A 21,586-nucleotide genomic window follows, 5' to 3' on the forward strand; every position below is an offset into this window, starting at 1 on the left:
AGAGACAATAATAAGGTGATTAATTATTGTCTGTTGCAGAATATGCGGTAAAAGTGTAGTCATTTATACATATACACATTACACATATACAGATGAAATACACGATATGATACAGTGCAAGAACAAACTAAGATACGGTTTCTATTAAAAAGAATTATACGATTATGGGTTTAATTAGCATGTTCAATTTTTCAGGCCAACACGGTTGAGATACAGCATTGGCATACTCAACTGGAGTTGTTTTCTGCCGGTCGTAAGTTCATCGTTTGACTGAGCACACTTGTGTCGAGGTTGCGATATTTACTTCTCTTTGTTGGCAGCCTGCCACCGGCCTGAATTTTGAGAAAGGTCTCAGCATGGGACTGTTAATTTCTTCTTAAAAATGTCAAAAAGCTTACAAACTTGTAGATGTTGGGGCGGTTAGGACCAAACTTTTTTCAGCTCAGAGTGCCACTCTTCCCAGTGTTAGTGGTCCTGGAACCAATAGTGTCAAACAGGTTCTGCACAATACGTCCATCAGATTAAACTGTTCAGCAACATTGTCACTGAATTTCAGGTGAACGAGGGGAAAGGCAGACGCACGTGGATTTACTCTCAGATTATTATTGTCTTGAGTTCACATATTGGGGCATTTCATATACTAATTGAACAGAGTTCACCTGCACATGTCCACTTTCGTGAGACAGACTGTAACCAAAAATGCAATGAGCTGTAGCTCCCAATCCCTTATAACAACGACAACAACAACCGGGGTGAGGGCACAGTAAGGTTAAACCGTGTCCACCAGACAATCTCAGGTGGCTAACGCCATATCTCCCATATTTTTCAGCGCATAATTATTTTTTTACATTTTGAATAAAAGGAATTTTAAAAAATCATATTTTACAAACCTACACATTACCAAATACAAAACTTTATCATCCTTTCTAGACTTCGTTCCAATTAACCTGGGTCATATAACTCGCTCGCCAAGGTCGTATACGACTTTAAAGTGAATACATCTACAGTGTACAAGTAACTTTTAACTGTATCATATATACTCATGATAAGCAATTATTTTCGTTCTTAATTCGAATGAGCACATTCTGGGGCTAAATCTGCAAAAGGACAGACAAAATGTTTCTTTGTACAATGCAAACGATACAAACGTAGCGGCTGATAAACGAGACAATGACTTAATAATCTGCAATATATCATTTGTTCTCGTTTAATCTATTGTACATATTGAAGTGATTGTAAAGTTTCAAGGAGTACTTAAATGTTGTGGTATTATGAATGAATTTAGAATATCAATAGCGAAAAACAGTCACCATATGGGATGTACATGTATAACTTGTCTTCCAGCACCACGCTTGTGTCGAGGCCCGTGGGCATAAAACTAATCGGTCCTATAAAAGGAGCAACAATCCCGCGGTACTTGCTATGGTTCAATTGTCAGACGCCCTAATCATCGGACAGACCAGGCAAGTGTGACCAGTGTACCTGCCTGGTCTTACCTCCTAATTACTGAGCTGCCCGATACTGTCATATTGAGTGATAGAGATTAACCAGATTATGATTGTGTTTGTAAGTTGCGTTTGATCTGTGTCGGGTTGCAGTTGTTTTATTAGGCAAGACCAGGGGTAGATTTTTCAATGAAACCTTTCAACCGTTGAGTTTGTTTTGCATTCATGTCATTAAATACATTGTTAGGTAGAATAATAACACGTTATATAGATTAAACATCTCCCTAACCTGAGTATAATCTCACATGTACTCTAAGTACCGTACTATATTACTTTGAGGAGACATTGAGTAGGCATTGTATTCTGTCGGAATGACTTCACGCAAATCCCTGCGTCAATGGACCCGTGAACATCCGGGGTAGAACAGATCTTTAACAACCCATTTTTGGCGTAAAAGGGCGACAGCGCTTGTCGTAAGAGGCGACTACCGGGATCGGGTAGTCAGGCTCGCTGACTTGGTTGATGCATGTCACCGTATCCCAATTGCGTGGATCGATGCACATGATGTCAATCACTGGATTGTCTGGTCCAGACTCGATTATTTACAGACCGCCGTCATATAGCTGAAATATTGCTAAGTGCGGCGTTAAACAACTAACAAACAAACAAAACTTTGAGGAATTCACAACAATCACAAAGACAAGGTATGCATATCTTGCAATCAACCTGAATCCAGTTACTGGAATGTCAAACCCGGGCTTGGTTAAAACAAGAATTGCAGTTAGATCCGCTACATGTTGTAGATCTCCTGTAGTCAAGAGATGCAATACCGAGGCAGCAATGTCAATTTATGCGGGACAGACAACTACTCCAACATATATAAACAGAGCAGCCAAAGATAAAAATGAAACCATATCATGTACGAAAATAGAAATCATATCAACACAAAAAGAGAAAGTGTATGAGTACTAAAACTTGCAATAGATATGTGTACCCTACGTACACACATGAGTCCCATTCGACAGTCTACAACACCCAAATAACTGTCAAACAAGTTTGGGTACCCCTTGTGTTCAGGCAAGTTATTTAATTCAATAATTTTGTATTAAAATCCTTTTCAATTTGTTATTTAATTCGGTTTTATGGTCTAAGCTGTCTTACAATTGATTTATTAGTCTATAAATCTTATGTCTAGTACATATTTTCACAAACAGGGCTTTTAGCTGATATAAGGAAGATAACATCCAGTTGAATTCCTAGTTGACGTATTTACTATTTTTGTATCAAATATGAGGACTGTATACGACATACGTTAGTCTCTCAACGACGTTTCTACAATTAATATTTTGAATAAGCCGTTGATATGCCAGTTGTGACAGGGATGATGGTATGGTAGCTGTAGCAGACAGATTGACAGTCGTTGTTACGCTTACTTACTTACTTACTTTGGAGATTTAACGTGCGCTTTCCGACTGATGCGTATTTCGCACACGGGCCCGGCCCGGCCATTTAATGTGTTTCCGAAAGGGGCGAAAGTGGTCTGTGCAACCCAAGAGGGGGGTTTAGGGGTTGCTTATATAGAATTTGGGAATTTTGAGATTTGGAATAGATGCCGATGGGGTTGGGGAGAACTAAGGGAGCTGGGTATGGTGGATGTTTGTTTGTTTATGTGATTTTGCTTTGGTAGGTTATTGTGTTTTTAGATGCGTTTTATTAGTTCCGTTTTTATTAAGAATACGCCAAAGGCCTTGAAGATGTGTTTACACTTTTAATTTCTGATTTTGAGATGGGTAAGTTTAAGCTTATTTCTGGGATTTTGAGGGATAGTTTAGCTGTCTTATCGGCGTTTTCATTACCGTATATTCCTACGTTGGCGGGTATCCACAAGAAGGTTATTTGTTTGCCTGCCTTAGTTAGGTCGTTGGAGCTTTTAAGTATTTGATTTATTAATTTAGGTCGGTTTTTGGTATTTTTGTTTTGGAGGGCTTGCAGTCCACTTAGGGAGTCGGTAAGTATTAGGATTTTTTATTGTGGTTTTTGGATTCTTGATTATGGAGGGCTGAGGCCAAGCCCATTAGTTCTGCCGTGAATATTGATTGGTTGTTTGGGAGTCGGAAGGATTGTGTGGTTTTAGTTGGTTGTGTGGTATGGACTCCGAAACCTGTGTGTTTGGAGGTCGGATCTGAGGATCCGTCCGTGTGAATGTGACATCAATTTGGCCAATTTTCGTGTATGTATGCTAGTGTGGTAGTTTTAGCTATGTTTGGGTCGGTTTGTTTTTTTATTTGGCTAGCTAGTGTTGTGTCTATTTTGGGTATTTTAAGTTTAGGGGTGAAGATATTTGATTGTTTGCAGTTTTGTTTAAGATTTTTAATTTGGTGTTCATTTAGGTAGTTTGTTATTCTTTGGGATATTGGGGTAAGTAAGGGGTGTTTACGAGCTAGAGCTTGGTTTTTGGGGCTGATGTTTTGGTTTATTAAGTTTTGGATGAGAGGGTTTGATTGGGACGCGGCCCAGAAATTTAAGCTTAGCTGTTCCCTGCGTAGACTTAGTGGCATTTCTCCTGTTAAGGCCTAAAGTGAGGTGTAGGAGGTGCCATGTTGGGTGCGTGTAATTAGTTTGAGAGCCTGATATTGTATTGAGTCAAGTTTTTTAGATAGAGAGTTGTTTAGGGTGTTGTATATGGCGCAGCCGTAGTCTAGTTTTGATCTAATTAGTGATATGTAGAGAGAGAGGAGGGTATCTTTGGAGGCTCCCCAGTTAGAGCCAGTTAGGCATCTTAGGGTGTTTAGGTCTTTACTGCATTTAGTTGTTGGTTTTGGATGTGAGCATCCCAAGTGAGATGTTCATCGAAAATAAGTCCTAAGAATTTGGTTTGTTTTTGAAATTTGATTGTTTGATTGTTTAGCTGGAGGACTGGGCAGGCGGGTTTCATGTTTTTATGTTTGAATACTATTCCTGTTGTTTTTTTCTGAGTTAAGGGAGAAGCCCCATTTGTCAGCCCATTGTTGTATTTTATTAAGAGATTTTTGGAGTAAATTTTGGACCATTTTCATGCTTTTAGTGCGGATCCAGATGGCTCCATCATCCGCGAATTTTGATGTGTTTACTTTAGGGGATAGGCCCTCGAATAGATCGTTTATCATTATATTGAAGAGGGTCGGGCTGAGGATACTGCCCTGTGGAGTGCCATTTTCTAGGAGACATTGGTCCAATAGAGTTTGGTCTATACCCACGGTTATTTTACGATTGTTTAGGAAGTCCTGGATGTAGTTTATTATCTGACCTTTGAGTCCTATTTTTTTTGTATTAGCCCATCGTGCCATACCATGTCGAAAGCTTTAGAGAAGTCTAAGAAGATGCATGTGGTATATTGTTTATTTAGTTGTCCTGTCTTAATATCTTGTTCTAGTCGGGCGAGGTTATCTAGGGTTGAGCGGCCAGGAGTGACACCGCTTTGATCTGGGTTTATGATGTTATTTTGGGTTAAGTAATGTTGTAATCTTTTTTTAGCCATTGATTCCATTACTTTACATAAGTTTGAAGTTAGGGATATTGGTCTAAATGAGTTAGCTTGATTAGCTGGTTTATTAGGTTTAGGGATTGGTATGACTAGGGCCTGTTTCCAGGGAGTAGTAACCTGTCCGTTTAGGTAGATGAGATTGTATAGTTTGAGTAGTGCCTGGAGTAGTTTTAGGGGGAGTTTTTTAATTATTTGGTAAGAAGTTAGGTCTAATCCTGGGGCTGTGCCCTTTTTCCTGTTTTGGATTACGTAGAGGAGCTCCTCCATTGTGTAGGGTTGATTTATTTCTAGATTGTTATTGTTTGGTTCTTTTGTGGGTTTGTTTTCTGTTTTAAGTTTATCTTGGAATTTTTGACTGAAGTTGGTGTTACTGCTAACGGCCGAAAAGTGGTTGGCGAGATTATTTGCTTTTTGGGCGGGGTTGGTTGAGTTGTCAATTTTAGGGGGTTTTTTTATGTCGTTTTAAGCCTCTGATGGCGTCGATTTTGCGCCAGACCATTCTGGCATCTGTACGGTTATTTATACCTTCGCAGAATTTTTTCCAGTCTCTACTTTTGGCTATTTGGACTAGTTTTTGAACCTAGTGGTTTAGTTCGTGGGCTGTGTTTTGCTTTATTGAAGGCTGATTTACGTTTTCATCTAGTCTGTTCTATTTCCTCATTCCACCATGGTACCGTCGGTTTGCCTGTCTTAGATGTTTTGAAGGGGATGGAGGTTTTGGCTGCGTTTATTATATAGTCTCTTAGGTTTTTACAATAGGTTTCTGGATCATTATTTTCTATTTCGTTTAAGTTAGCTTCGTAGCAGATATCTTTGAATTGGTCCCAGTTAGCTTTATTGTAATGGAATTTTGGTTCTTGGTTTTCTGTTTGGATTGGTACGTTTGTATTTCCTATGGTTATGTTTATGGGGAAGTGGTCACTACCTAACGGGACGTCGTGCACTTCCCATTGAGTACTTTGGGCTAGATCTGCGGTGCATATGGTTAGGTCGATAGCCGACATTTTTTGGTTTATCTTATCGTACCTCGTGGGTTGGTTGCTATTAAGGAGTACTAGGTCGTTTGTTTCTATCCATTCGGAGATTAATTTGCCATGATTATCTATTTTATCATCTATGCTCCATGTAGGATGGTGAGCGTTAAAGTTTCCTAGGAATATAGTAGATTTATCGCTTATTTGGAGTAGTTTGTTTAGATCCTCAGGTAGGACTTTTTGTTCCGCCCAGTGGTAAATATTTATGATGTTTATGTTTCGGTTTCGGTTTCGGTTTCGGTTTCGTTGTTACGTGCGTCACTAGGTAATTAGTACGGCATTGACCTTGATGAGGATTACCTCTGTGGCCAGTGGCGGACGTATTTCAAACTCCTTACACACAGACACCACATCAAATATATTTGTGTACCGATTACATAACTCTTACGGACAGGATTGGGTGGTAGTTCACTGGACGACACTGTGTATATTTGGCGGCTCCTTTGATATCTCCTCCAAACATACTTTTATTGAATGACCCATTAAACGATGATACACATCTCGTTGAATATATCAAGGCACTAATTAATCTTTCATAAAACTTTTTTTTTGTCTTTGTGCTTAATATATCCACATATCAACGAAAATATGTAATACATGTATCCACAAAAAAATATACATATACAGGCTAGGTATTTGCCCACAGCAACACCTGCATAACTGTTTATTCGCGCGTGGTGTGGTAGATCGTAATTGACCGAGAGCAGGTATTGTAGAATCACCTGTAAATAATGCCGACACTGTAATTAGATACAACGTACTAATGAGAATATGAGAATTATCATAAGAAGGCTGTTGTTTTTTTCTAAACTGTTACCATTTTCATACCAAAAGAGACAATGCATTTAAAAGTTGCTTTCGTGTCATAATATTCACCCAATCGCCTGTAAACATCGCACCGCATATAATGAAATAATTATTTCGAGATTTCGTTAGAATGTGAGATATTCAGCTAGTCGTTATGCAATAAAAGACGAATCGTTTTTTCCCCCATTAAATACGCGCACGTGTACCTGTATATTGCATATCTATTGTCACTTAATTTCCCAGTGTGATGTATTAACGAGACATAACATGGGAAGTGAAAAAGAAACTTTAATTCGTTGAAAAATAACGCCAATGAATTGGTGTACACGCGCATGAATTTGTATGATAAACTGTCAAAACGTTTTGAGAGATAAGGCCGGGTCATTAAAGATCGTTGCAATATGTCAAAAAGGTGAAATTTGTAAAACTTCTGCAAAGGAAACATCCAACCAAAGGCCCTTTTAAAATAGTAATGTAATGATAAATACAAAGTGTGTTTCACATGATACAATATATTTTGTAAACAATTAGTTAATTCTTTAAAGGGAATGACGAAAACATAGGCGAAATATTTTAATAACGCCAAAAATTAGTTGAATTAAGTTAAATTGAATCATGTGTCATGCTTATAATCCTTTTATGTATTTGCGAAACTAAAACTGTTGAGCAAAGGAAAATATTCTCGCCCATGGGCGAACTATTTCAATATCGCTATAAAATCGTTGAATTAAGTTAAAATGAGTTAAATTTTGTGTATGATACTTGATGGAATACAAGTTAAGTATTTGCGAAACAAAAACATGAGTTTTGAGTAAAGGAAAATATTCTCGCCCATGGGCCAAGCCTTTTTCTCGCCCATGGGCGAACTATTTCAATATCGCTATAAAATCGTTGAATTAAGTTAAAATGAGTTAAATTTTATGTATGATACTTGATGGAATACAAGTTAAGTATTTGCGAAACAAAAACATGAGTTTTTAGTAAAGGAAAATATTCCCGCCCATGGGCGAGATGGTGTAAATATTGAGTTTTTTAACTTCTTTTTTTTATATTTTTTCTTCCTTAGTATGTTCCCATGAAAACAGCATGCTTATTTTTGTAAATAGCTTTGACCGAGACTGGGAAAAGACCGTAGAGTTTCTGGACTTTTGGGTTTCCAGAATTAAAATGGGACGTGTTGTATGCATTCCATGCAAAATTGACTTTTATGCAAGATCCATGCATCTCACTACCCAAGAATGGGTATGAAAGCATGTGCGTGAACGGAATTCCATATGCATTGTTTAGCATCGTGCTGACAACCACTCAGAAAAACATCAAAATTACGCAATTATTCAACATTGCGAAATGCCAGGCCTGTCCGAAAATGAGCGTCTTCGAGCAATTGGAATTCTTGAAGCAGGATCGAGTCAACGCGATGTTGCAAGACACCTTAATCTTCACATCTGATCTTCACGGGTCTCAATAGTACGGATAATCTCTGTTATTTTTGTTGATATTTCAAACGTAGAACATGGGATAGCATACGTTATTAACATCGCCTTGATCTCACTTTAAGTGGTGAACCACCCACAACAAGTTTCAATCACACTCACAAACAAGGTACATACAGGTGAAGACTAAGTTATTGTGTGCGCTACAAGCTACTGATGATTTGTCGAGGGACAATGGTCTTGAATGTTGATCATAGTTCCATTGGAATACGCAATAAAAACACATTACCCTCTGCGTTCAACATTGGTAAAAGTCATTCGTTGCTGATATGAATGACTGTATAATAATTGCTTATTCAGTGGTCAAGTACAAAATTAAAGAGAAATGAATTTCCCTCATATGTACATTAACTGTTTGTGTACATCAATCATTTTTGGGTCATGTTAGGCTTCAGGGATGATATTTTCACCGACAGTTGTACTATTCAACCATAACAAATACTGTGCAAATCACAATAAAGCTCTTATGGTCGTTGTTTACGCTTTGAAATGGTCAACTATTGCCAACTGTTAAATTCCACTTATCTCTGTATAAAGAACTCGCTGCATACATGGTCCATGTATAGGTTAATTACTGTAATTGGTTATTTGATATTCAGTTGCGTGATATGTCACAGAGGTAAATCTAATTCATATCAACTAATTTATTTGGCTTCTATCTTTTATATGAAACAAATGCTATAACATGGGGTGATAAACTTCATTGGCAATAGACGTAGCATATAATTGTCCGCATGAACAGTCTACTCTGTTCCAGATATGTTTAATCATTTTGTCAGCATTTAAATCGTTGCATTCCTGGCTCAATGATTCATTTGACGAAATCTTGTTCCCTGTTTTGAATTACCGTCAGATAGTTCCAGACCAATTATAAAATTTCCAGCCCTATGTGTTGCGCATAATTCCGAGATAATTCGAAGTTCATATTCTTGTACGAACACTTATCAAAATTCATTTATACCTAGTACTATGATGTACATATGTATATTAGTTCAAATTATAATAATGACTCCCTCTCTTCTCGAAACGGTCTTTGTTCTACGACAACCGTAAGTCGGTATGGGAAAAGAAAATATTTGTTTAATTGCTCAAAGTTCATAGTCAATGTCATATGATTATAGACAAGGAAGATAAGAAATTAAATATAAAGAGTAGCCACTTTAAATGACAGAAATTCTTTTAGTTAAATTTGCTCACAATTTGGTCTTTTCGCCGTAAATAGCGCCAAAATACTCTTAATTATTTACTTTCATGTCATTACTAATCTCACATAAGGTCAAAAGTTGTACAACGTTTAACAGATATGATTATGACATGTTGTATCCAAACATATCCAAACAAATCCAAACAAATCCAAGCTTGGAAATATGACCTTGACAAATTTTGGAATGGTCATATTTCCATTTGGAATGGTGGTATTTCCAAGTTTTGGATTGTTTGGAATGGATGATATTTTGTTCAGTGATGATTAGTTGGCGCCAGTCTAGACTGTCCAATCAACGTAAACCGTGATTTTACTTGACCAGTTGATGACACGTGTCAAACTCAAAGTGCCCCTGGTCCTCCACCCACCATGTGTAATACTTTAGCGTAGTTGATTGTTTAATTTGCAGTTATATCACTGTTAGGCTGAGTGATGAGAGAATACATTTTGTTGTTTTTGTTATCGATCGTTTCCATTTTCAATGTGGTAACCTTATAAGTGACTAACTTTTATATCATGATGAAATGAAACATATTAAAATAATCAGAGGGACTGGCGATCGCATTTTTCGCATAAATGTCATGCTCGCATAAATTTCATGATTTACTGAAGATAGATTTGAACATTTCTGAGCAACGATCATGTTTTGGTAAGGGAAGTAATCTTGTCTCCGCTTGCAATTGGATTCAGTTCCGAGATCGCAGCTTGACTGTTCGGTACGGCCGAAAGGCGGCATCCGTGTTGTTCACGGGGCCTCATTTGTCTGTATTCTGCTTATGAGCCGGGATGCGCATGAAACACGGGTGTCAAAACGAATATATTTACCAAATATAGAAGAAGAAGAAGAAGAAGAAGAAGAAAATTGTTTTATTAGAGTGTCACATGCTGCAGTACAAAATATATGGACATATAAACATTTCATTAAAAAAACAGCACCCGGCCAGTTGGCCTACGAGATACTAATTACATAATGGTACATTTAAAATATATAAAAAAAGAAAAGAAAAATTAGTTGTAACTTTGTATATTACTACACCCACACCCACACCCACATTCACATCCGCATTAAAATCCCGCTCAAAGCATACAAACAGGTAAGCATACAGACAGGTAAGCATACAGACAGGTAAGCATACAGGACGCTCACGGCAATCTCATACAAAACACTCACAGCAATCTCATACAGAACACTCCCAGCAATCTCATTCAGAACACTCACAGCAATCTCATACAGAAAACTCACAACAATCTCATACAGAACCTTCGCAGCAATCTCATACAAAACACTCACGGCAATCTCATACATTTCATACATCTATACACATATGCGTCCATATACACACAACTTAATTCATCAATCGTGTATACTAGCCTACATGTATAACCAGCCTACATGTATAACCAGCATACATACTAACATACCAACCTACATACATACCTATATCCTATCAAACATAAATCAATCCGTATTATACATACACAGGTCCATCCATACCTATGTCCGTTCAAACACACCTCAATCCAAATATACTAACACACATGCAACCGTACATCCATACATATCTATATCCATTCGAACACACCTCAATCCAAATATACTAACACACATACAACCATACATCCATACCTATATCCATCCATACACATATCGATCCATATATACATACACACATACAACCATACCTATATCCATCCATTCACACCTCAGTCCATATATACATACAACAATACAAGAGTCGTACTAAATACAATATGAACATACATTAAATACAACAGATAATATAGATGAGAGGCACTGTATACTTACGTACATAAACACACCCGCCTACACACCTACGTGCATATATTAGACAATGCATAACATTATGGATGGGATAAAAAGTAATTAAAATAAAAGCTAACAGTTTATATAAAGTTTACGGCGCCTGTACATTCTGTAGACAAGGGAGGCTAGGGGTTTACTTATACATGGAGTATTCATTAAATAACAGGTCTGTTGCAGTAGAGAACAGGTCGGGAAGGAGGGCTCCAAGGAGGTAATATAATTCCATAAATCATATCTTAAATCAGAATAAAAGTTACATTCAGTTAGAAAGTGGATTTCATCTTCGATTGCTTTAGAGTCACACATTTTACATATCCTTTCTTCCAAGGGGACTGTCGGTCGTGAAAATCTACCGGTCTCCATTTCAAGAGGTAAAGTTCCTGTACGTATTTTGGCGAGTGTACTTCGATAAGATCGGTCCATTATAAGTTGAGCATATGGTTCAGTGTTAAGCGAGCCCTTAAAGAGTCTATATGTTCTAAGTTTGTTACCGTTTATAAGCCCTCGATCGTCCCACAGCTGACGTAGCCAGTCGTGGTAATCATTGGATATAAGCCAAGTCTTTATGTAGTCCATGTCAGGGGGTGTTAAATTAAATATATCCAAAATAGGTAGTTGCCACGACTTGATAAGTGTAAAAACCTTATAAGTCCATGATTTACGATCATTACGTGACCATAGATGGACTTTACTACTCACTCGAATGTTGTCACAGTTTTGTAGACGATACCATAGTTGTAAAGATTCAAACTTTTGCTTGGTATAAGGCGAAGTCCAGCCCATATCCCCTCGAACTGACAAGTTTGGTGACTTACAGCCCACTCCGAGAAAGAATCTACATGCTCGGTTTTGTACAGCATTGATACAACTGAACTGACGTGTGCCCCACACAGCAGCTCCGTATGAGAGAATCGGTTGCACAAGGTTTTCATATAACTTATTAAATACATCGTAAGCCATTCCTCCACTTTATATGTACGGTCAATTAGCCAGTCCAAGAGACAATACCCTGGTTCTACCACCTTTAGGTGTAATTACGTCGCATGCCCCTGGTTCACGGTTCGTCTGATCTCCCGTCATAAAACCACAATGTTTATTTACTTGGAGCCTTAGACAGCGCCGACTTCCTGTGTACATGTACGTACATGACAATAAATGGTTTGACAGTTGTTTGACGGAATCAATCAATAATTATTGACAGAGTGATGTAATTTAATTTTGTCACTATTCACAACTCCTATTTTGATTTTCTATTGTTCAGCTGTATTTTCGATCAGTTTTATGTGTATAAAAAAAATTCTCTAGTATTTATAAACCAAACCTAAAAACATTATATAAGAACAATTGTGTTTTTAAAACGTAAGTTTTGTATTAAAACAATCATGCAAGTAAGATTTCAGCCGTAATATTACTTTAGTTACTCCACAGATTACACATCTTATATGCTGCAAACGCAGCGAATGCAATGCTACTACGTCACAGCTGCCTCGGTAATTAAGGGCTGGAATGTTTTTGTGAAGGCGGTTAGAGCAGACGAATTCCCCCCCCCCCCCCCCCCCTCGCTGTATAATGACGGTCCCTAACCATATATATATGTATTTTTCGTGTTTTTTGGCTTGATTTGATTGTCCTTTGTTGAAAACAAATGTTCAATTGTGAAAGCAAACCCCTTTCCCCTGAACGTTAAAAGACAGGAGACTTTGTTTTTGTCTGAAATATCAACGTTGAAGTCGTTTATATATTCGGAAATCCATATTATGGTAATTATTTATTAAATGCATTTCCTGTTTTGTATATATGTATATATTATTATGTTAATATGGACAATGGTAAAATTCATTATCACAGTTTAAGTGCTATTCACAAATGTATGTAATCTACTTCGTGATGAATGAAGCATGGCAATAAATGTATGCATCTGATTCTTCATTTGTTCTGTATTCTTTGATGAGAATGAGTTTCGTTAATGATGATCACTCTCACAGATTTTTTTATAAGAGGATAGGACTTTAACTGGAGAATAGTTATGAAAAATATATATATATATATATAAGTATAGGCGGTCTGTGCACATGTGGTGAAACTGATACCTCATTGATTTGATAATCGGGACTTGGAAATCATAGTGTGTCATTAAATTGATTTTAAAATATATGGTTTTGACTGTAGTACGTCCTGACATCATAATATTATGTTGTAAACAACTTATCTTTTCTTATGTTAAGTAAAACAATTATTGATAACTTCCTGAATTCCAATTGTTCAATGAACAGAATTATTCACAGCTCTGGAGTGAGACAATAAATTAGATGTTACCAAAGATTGTCCATTTTATGATCTTAGGCACATGTCGGCGCACTTACATGTGAGCCGTCTAGACGACTGTCTGTTTTGTAATTAAATGGCAGCTGCCATCCAGCCGAATACTTAATCTTGAGACCTATTAGTTGTCTCAGCACTACACAATCAGCAATCTAAAAAACAACAAAAAATCCTCATCCTAACCGACTCCATCAGTGGACTACAAGCCCTCAAAAATAAAAACACTAAAAACCACCCCAAACTAATAAATCAAATACTCAATAGCTCAAACAACTTAACTAGGGCAGGTAAACAAATGGAGTTCATTTGGACACCCGCCCACGTGGAATCTTTGGAAATGAAAAGGCAGATAAAGCAGCAAAATTATCCCTTAAACTCCCAGAAATAAGCTTAAACTTACCCAGCTCAAAATCAGAAATCAAAAGTCTCACTTAACAAAAAATCAACAAAAAATGGCAAAATATATACCAAAACTTAAATAGCCAAATCAGGAAAGTACTAAAACAACACCTAAATAAACACAAAATACTACACCCATCCAAAAAATCGACAGAATAATTACTAAACTACAAGCAGGCCACACCAAACTAAATAATCACCGTAAAATAGCTAATCTACACACAACAGGAAACTGCCCACATTGCAAACAACAAGAAACACCAGAACACGTACTCATTCACTGCACACACTACCGAACAACACTACAGACCACCTTAAATCTTAAAACCGGACTTACACTTGAATCAATCCTAAATCCAGAAAATAAATGAGAAAAATCAAAGCCTTAGGTTTATACCTAATTAAAACAGGACTAATTAGTCGCATTTTAACCCCAAATAAAATAATAAAACCAAAACTACCTTATCTAACACACACAGCTCCCTTAGTTCGTCCCCCACCCACTCTTGGCATTCTTTCCAAATCTCAAAATTTCAAAATTACTATATAAGCAACCCCTAAAGCCCCCCCCCCCCCTCCTGGGTTGCACAAACTCACTTTTCCCCTTTTTGGAAACACATTAAATGGCCTGGCCGGGCCGTGTGCGACATACGCTTGCAGTCGGAAGGTGCACGTTAAATCTCCAATATAAGTAAGTAAGTAAGTAAGTAAGTAAGTAAGTAAGTAAGTAAGTGTCTTTTCGAGTCAAGTGCGGGTCTCTCTCTCTCTCACCTTAGGGAGAATGCGACTGTAAAAGCCTCTCGCTAGACAGACAAGTAGTGAATGTTTGAGATAAATTTAATATTTATTATATATAGTTTAAACTCAATAAATAATTCATAGTCTTTTTATTGTTCAAATTACTGATAAAACATATTTTAACTTGTTCCTTCTAACCATATTTCCAAACAATTCCAAACTATTCCAAACCATTCCAAGCCATTCCAAACATTTCCTGTGTTGGAAATATGTATGGAAATGTTGCCATTCCAATTTTGGATTTTCTGGAAAGATCGATCCTTCCAAGCTTTGGAAAGTTTGGAATGAGCGATCTTTCCAAAGCATTCCAACGTTCATTCCAAATTGGAATTGACGCTATTTGGTCTTGTGAATCCAGTGATTAATATCATGAGCATCGACCTACGCAATTGGGATACGATGACATGCATCAACCAAGTCAGCGAGCCTGACCACCCGATCCCGTTAGCCGCCTCTTAAGACAAGCATAGTCGCCTTTTACGACAAGGATTGGTTACTGAGGACCTATTCTAACCCGGACCTTAGAGTGGCATTAGAAGCCCAAGTAACCGTTGTATCGAACTGATCAAAAACCCTACCGAATGTTGAGTAGTACAAGTAGTTTTCAGTACCTCGTTCTTAACCTTGTCATTGGCATGACATTTCTGCTTGGGTTCTCAATGACATTGAGGGGCACGACCCTGCTGAGTTCTTCGCTGACCTTCAATCGTTCTGCTGGCGTTAAACCTAGTACATAAATGTAACGGAGAGTAAGTCCTAGATCTGACAAATCGTAAGAAACATAAACAAATGCAAAGGCCTGTTTGTTTGTGGAACTGCATACATTCTACAACAAATACATGTCATTCTGGTCACAGGACACTGACACCATACAATGGATATTTCTGGGAACATATATATGTAACACGATATCATTTCAGACAGGTGTTACTGATTTTACTTCTAGCCATCTATATAATCAGGCAACAAACCTTCTTTGTTTACGATTTAGAAGTTTCGAGTGTGTTAAATACCTGTAAATTACACACAAAACCGAACACGTCAGCCACGGCTTTTGGGAGACAAACACACATACAGTTCGGTCATCGCTTCACAACATACATTCTTTTGCTCTGAATCCAGTAACCGAACCTTGTTTCACAACCCATTCTTTTCATTACACGCATTGCGTCTAACAAACAATATTTTGTTTTATAAAAGCCTACGGAAATTATTTTTCCAGTATATTCTGGGGCAAATTATTAAAGAAGTGTATGATATTTCCATCAAAGGAATATGGAAAATAAATAAATAAAATATATCGCTGCATTTGCAGGTGGGATTATTTTCAATATAGATGCTTTTGACGAAACTACATGTACATGGCCAAAGTTATGTAGCACAAAACAGTCTGTTCCCCCAAACGCTAAAAACTCTTTTGTCCTCAGGTTTTACCCACACATTCAATCGTTCACTGGACATGCTGTCAGTTCTTACAAAATAGGTGGATAATCAAAATATATTTCTTTGGCCCTACTTTCAAAGACCAAATGTTATGTTTTGTTTGTTTGTTGTTTAACGCCGCACTCAGCAATATGGTGGTCTGTAAATAATCGAGTCTGGACAAGACAATCTAGTGATATATATCATGATCATCGATCCACGCAATTGGGATACGATGACGTGCATCAAGAACATCACAGCGAGCCTAACCAAGCGATTCCGTTAGTCGCCTCTGAAGACAAACATGGGTTCCTAAAGACCAGTTCTCACCCGGATCTTGACGGGATTTTTATGTTCCGTAGGGCCGAGTGCAAAACCTTTCTGAACAAAAATCCCAACCCCAAGACGAACAAAATTCCCTGCCCCGAGAAATTAACAAGAAACGAACTGACACAGTTCGCATACTATTGTGAAATATATCCGTCATGCTTATATTCGACTTGCATTTGATGCAACTTGGTTAAGCGGCTTTCCCCAATCAACGAAAACACAAATAATTAGGAATATTCATACACCTCACTATTTAAAAAAATAAAGAAAAAAAATTGAGTTAACGCTGAGAATATACTCAAAGTAAAAATAGTTTATCATTAGACCTTTTTTCAAACATGCTTCAGACGTGTGGGATAATTGTGGTGTACAGTATGCACACAAACGGGAACCACTGCAACTTGATCCAGAGCGAAGAGTACCAATATGTATATCGAGAGAGTGTGTATCACGAAACTAAATGGCAACAGGTATTTTATTGAGACGAATTAATTGTACCTGAACATTCTGGAAAAAAATAATTCTGCCTCATATTGCAAATATTTTGGCTCATAAATTTGACATGTCCAGCAGTTATTTGTTCAGAATGCTTCTTTTCGGTGTATTACCAAACTCCTTCACATGCACCCCGACCTATCACAGTCCGCTCCACACCTCCATATTCTCCCTCCATCTCCACATCCACCGCCATGAATTAAAACCCCTCAACCCTCACACATCAACCCCAACTCTCCACATCCGAAACAATCTCATACCTCCACATCTACCCCCACCCAGCTTTCCATATCCCCCAGGCCACAATCACCTCAACCCACCCTACACATTTCACCCTCAGCTTTCCAATTCCCCCGGGCCACAGTCACCTCAACCAACCCTCCACATTTTTCCCCCTCAGCTTTCCATATCCCAGGCCACAATCACCTCAACCCACCCTACACATTTCACCCTCAGCTTTCCATATCCCCAAGACCACAATCACCTCAACCAACCCTCCACATTTCACCCTCAGCTTTCCATATCCCCCAGACCACAATCACCTCAACCCACCCTACACATTCACCCTCAGCTTTCCATATCCCCCAGACCACAATCACCTCCACCCACCCTACACATTCACCCTCAGCTTTCCATAGCATTCACCTCAACCCACCTCTATACATTGACTCTCACCATTCCACATCCACCCATCCCACCCCACCACACCCATCATATCCATCCCATCATCTTCATCCACCCCAACCACCCACATTCATTCCTACATATCCACCCTCACCATTCCACATCCACCCATCCCACCCCACCACAGTCATCACATCCACCCCATAACCTTCACCTCATCCCACCACAACCCCCCAAATCCATTCCTACATATCCACCCTCACCATTCCACATCCACCTATCCCACCCCACCATGTTCACCCCACCCCACCACAACCACCCAAATCCATTCCTACATATCCACCCTCACCATTCCACATCCATCCATCCAACCCCACCACACCCATCACATCCACCCCATCATCCTCACCACACCCCATCACAACCACCCAAATCCATTCCTACATATCCACCCTCCCCATTCCACATCCACCCTCATCATAACACCCACCCGACCCCACCTCATCCATCCCAGCCAGCATCCCTTCACCCCCGTTTAATCCACCAGTGCAATTGGGTCGGCGTATATCGACGTATATCATCACCCTTGTCATAAGTCTGTTTCGGTGCAACAGGACCAGAGTGACATTTAATCCTTTCCCTTGCCAGCATGAATTCAGAATTCTCGAGGAATTGCAACGTCAGGGTAAAATCAATTCCTCGCGCTTTTTTCGCCCTACGTCACTGATACCGTGCTTGACACACTTATAAGTGTCTTGACGTTATCAGTATTTGTTTGAATGTTTGTGTGAGCGATGTTTTTTTTGCATTAGTGTTTTTTTTTAAATTTCTCATTTTCCAATCCAGCATTGCCTTTTTATTTTGCACAAATAATTCCAATTTTATATCTTGCAAGACCATCCACCATGTACAGCTGTGGTTCCGTATCCCGCCATCCCTTTCTCGTTTATATCGTCTTTTCTACAACCTTGGGGCTACGGATCATCACAAAGAAAATTTTCGAATACAAATCGAGAATCAAATCCTTTAGGGTCTTTGGAAAACAAGTTGGCGGCCCATTTGTTTCAGATCTGGAATCCTTTTTCAAAGTTCACTTTCGATGCAATGGAGCATACTTATTTCGAGGTATGATATTAGTGGAGAGACTGGTGTATAGATTTTATTAATATCATGTATTCATTGTGTCCACTAATCTACTCTATATCAGATACAGAAGAAACTTGACCAGGTATGCTACAGTTTAGCTAAAAAAATATATTTGTCACGTTTCTATCCTGAATGGTTTTAACTCAAATAACTGTGAACTGCTTTGTTTAATAATGCTGAAAATATATCAAAATTGAGGTTGCTGGAGTGTTTATAATTTGACAGAGATCTAACGAACAGTAGTAAGCTTAGAACATACATGCAATTTAAGAATACTCTTTCTGTACCCTTGTGTACACATTAAGTTTTATGTATTCATTGTCTTATTGTGTCCCATAAGCCTTTAAAAATATGGCTGGACGTTACTTTTAAATTATATGTCATTTTTTTCTATTTACACAGCTTATGTTATAAACCATTTTTCTCTCTTATTATTCATGGGTCTCAAACTAGTATGTTTGCAAATTGTGAAGATGGTGTTAATCTCACTGCAGATAGACACGATCATAAGTTTACAGACTGAAACATATTGTAAGAATTTGTGTTTAGCGGTGAAATTTGAAAGTTATGACATCAAGAAATGTGTGTGTAACGAGCTGGGCACGAAATTGTTTTTTGGGTGTGGTCAGTTTCATTTTATAAAAAAATATGTATACTTTTTCAGTTCTTTGTCATAGAGCATACATTTCAGACATATTACTAAAAGGCGAAACGGGCATTATTAGCTGTACTTTGGATGCGAATATCTCCAGCTGGTATTTAATTTTTTATATGATTGTGAAAATTGGGGATTAAACATGAGTGAAGACAAAGAAACTTGTAAACGTTTTTTTGTACAACTGTCAACTGATGTTATCTGAAGAGCTCTTGAGAGATATACACTTATATTTCGCATTTATACGCTGTGTTAGATATTGGTTTAAACTGTTCGACTTGTCCTCCACACGCTGAAATCATTTAACATGTTATTACATGCACCAGAGAGGGGTAAAATTAACTGGGTTTCAAAATAACATATGTTCATTTGTCGACTTGTGAAAAACTCAAATTGTTCCCCTTTTCCCCTCGGAAACATCTTAAGGCTAAATATGAGCAAGACTGGCATCGTGCAATTTTCGGTGGTTCTAAAACACTACACACATAAATGTTTCAAATAAATGTTTAGGTTTGAAAAGTGCGTCAAAGTGATTTCACTTGATACGTTTAGGATAGCCTTGATATGACATATATCATAATTTAATAATTGACACCGGTAGATATTAGGGCATTGTCAGAAATGCCCGATTATGTCTATATTGTTATTGGGAATGTCCAATGCAATTCCCTATTTTGACTTGGAAAAGGGTTTTTTTTACTCTGAATCTTTAAGCATAGATCTAAAGTTATAATATGAAAGAGGTGAGACTTTAATTAGTTTGTTTCAAAATTAATATTGCAATGTGTTGCGTTCTCATGATAAGTACAATCATGTATGTGACAGGGGATATTATTGATAACAACTCATTTATTATACATAGATGTAGTAAATATGGCTTGATAAGTAGTGGTTGTAAGTGTGGTTGTAAACGCACTACTGACTGAGGCGTCACTTCTCAATAATTGACAGACAATTAAAACCAGGGAAACCCTCAAATAAGCCTCTTTCATACCACCCCATCTCCCTAAACCCATACAATCTGCAAAGGTATGGAAACAACTATTAATAAAAGTTTCCAATTGTGAATGTATTTTAAGGTCCAAAGCGGCTTTCCGCCAAACCGGCAACCTTTAGACCACATTTTACTTATGTAACAAGGAGTAAAAACAGTCCAAACCCAAAACAATACACATTGACCATATAACTTCTGTTAAGATTTTGACATTGCTTGGTATAATGGCTTTTTACAACAACAAAACCAACTCCAAAACAAGGCCATAGAGGGAAAAATTCTTAATTTCATACATTCATTTTTAACAGACAAAAATATAAAAGTAACATCAAACGTCTTGTCTGTTTTGTATGTACGCATTCATTGTTTTATTCTGTCTCATAAGCCTTATGACTGGACGTTACTTTTTAATGATATATCAATGTTTGTATATACACAACTTATATAACGTATATAATGACACTTAAATAAATTATTTTTCTCTCATTATTTGTAGGTCTCAACGTAGTATTTTTGCAAAACAGATGCGTGACCAATATACTTCAGATGCAGATCTTCACATGAGTACCTCATGTCTGAATAATAATCACAGCTTGTTTACAAATGAAGTTAATCTTCAATTGTTACATTCACAGCCAAACGCAGTAGTAACTGAGCGCCTTGAATCAATTTTACTGAAGCTGTAAAACCGTCTCCCTCTGTTGATATTATTGATTTGAGCGTGAAATATGACATCAGGGATGTAAATTGGTATCGTATAGAGAGATGCAGACGCAATTTGAAGTGCTTATTTATCAGCTACGTGAGTACCAATCCTCGGAAAGTTTTCCACGTGATCAAAATCATCGTCGAGTCACATGCCACATCATATGACAGATAAATGCTCGCACTCAGACTAACCTGACAGTCATCTGAAATATTTTGTAATCTGTTTTGTTGATCATTGAATAGAAATTGTTTATAACCAGGTAAATGCAACACGTTAAGAAACAATTGCATGTCTATTCTTTCACAGTTCCTCAGAAAGACTCCTCCTGGGCCCAGTCAATTCATAATCATGTATTATGGGA

Source organism: Haliotis rufescens, unplaced genomic scaffold (genome assembly GCF_023055435.1).
Source record: "Haliotis rufescens isolate VD_foot unplaced genomic scaffold, xgHalRufe1.0.p SCAF_13, whole genome shotgun sequence".
NCBI classification, from domain to species: domain Eukaryota; kingdom Metazoa; phylum Mollusca; class Gastropoda; order Lepetellida; family Haliotidae; genus Haliotis; species Haliotis rufescens.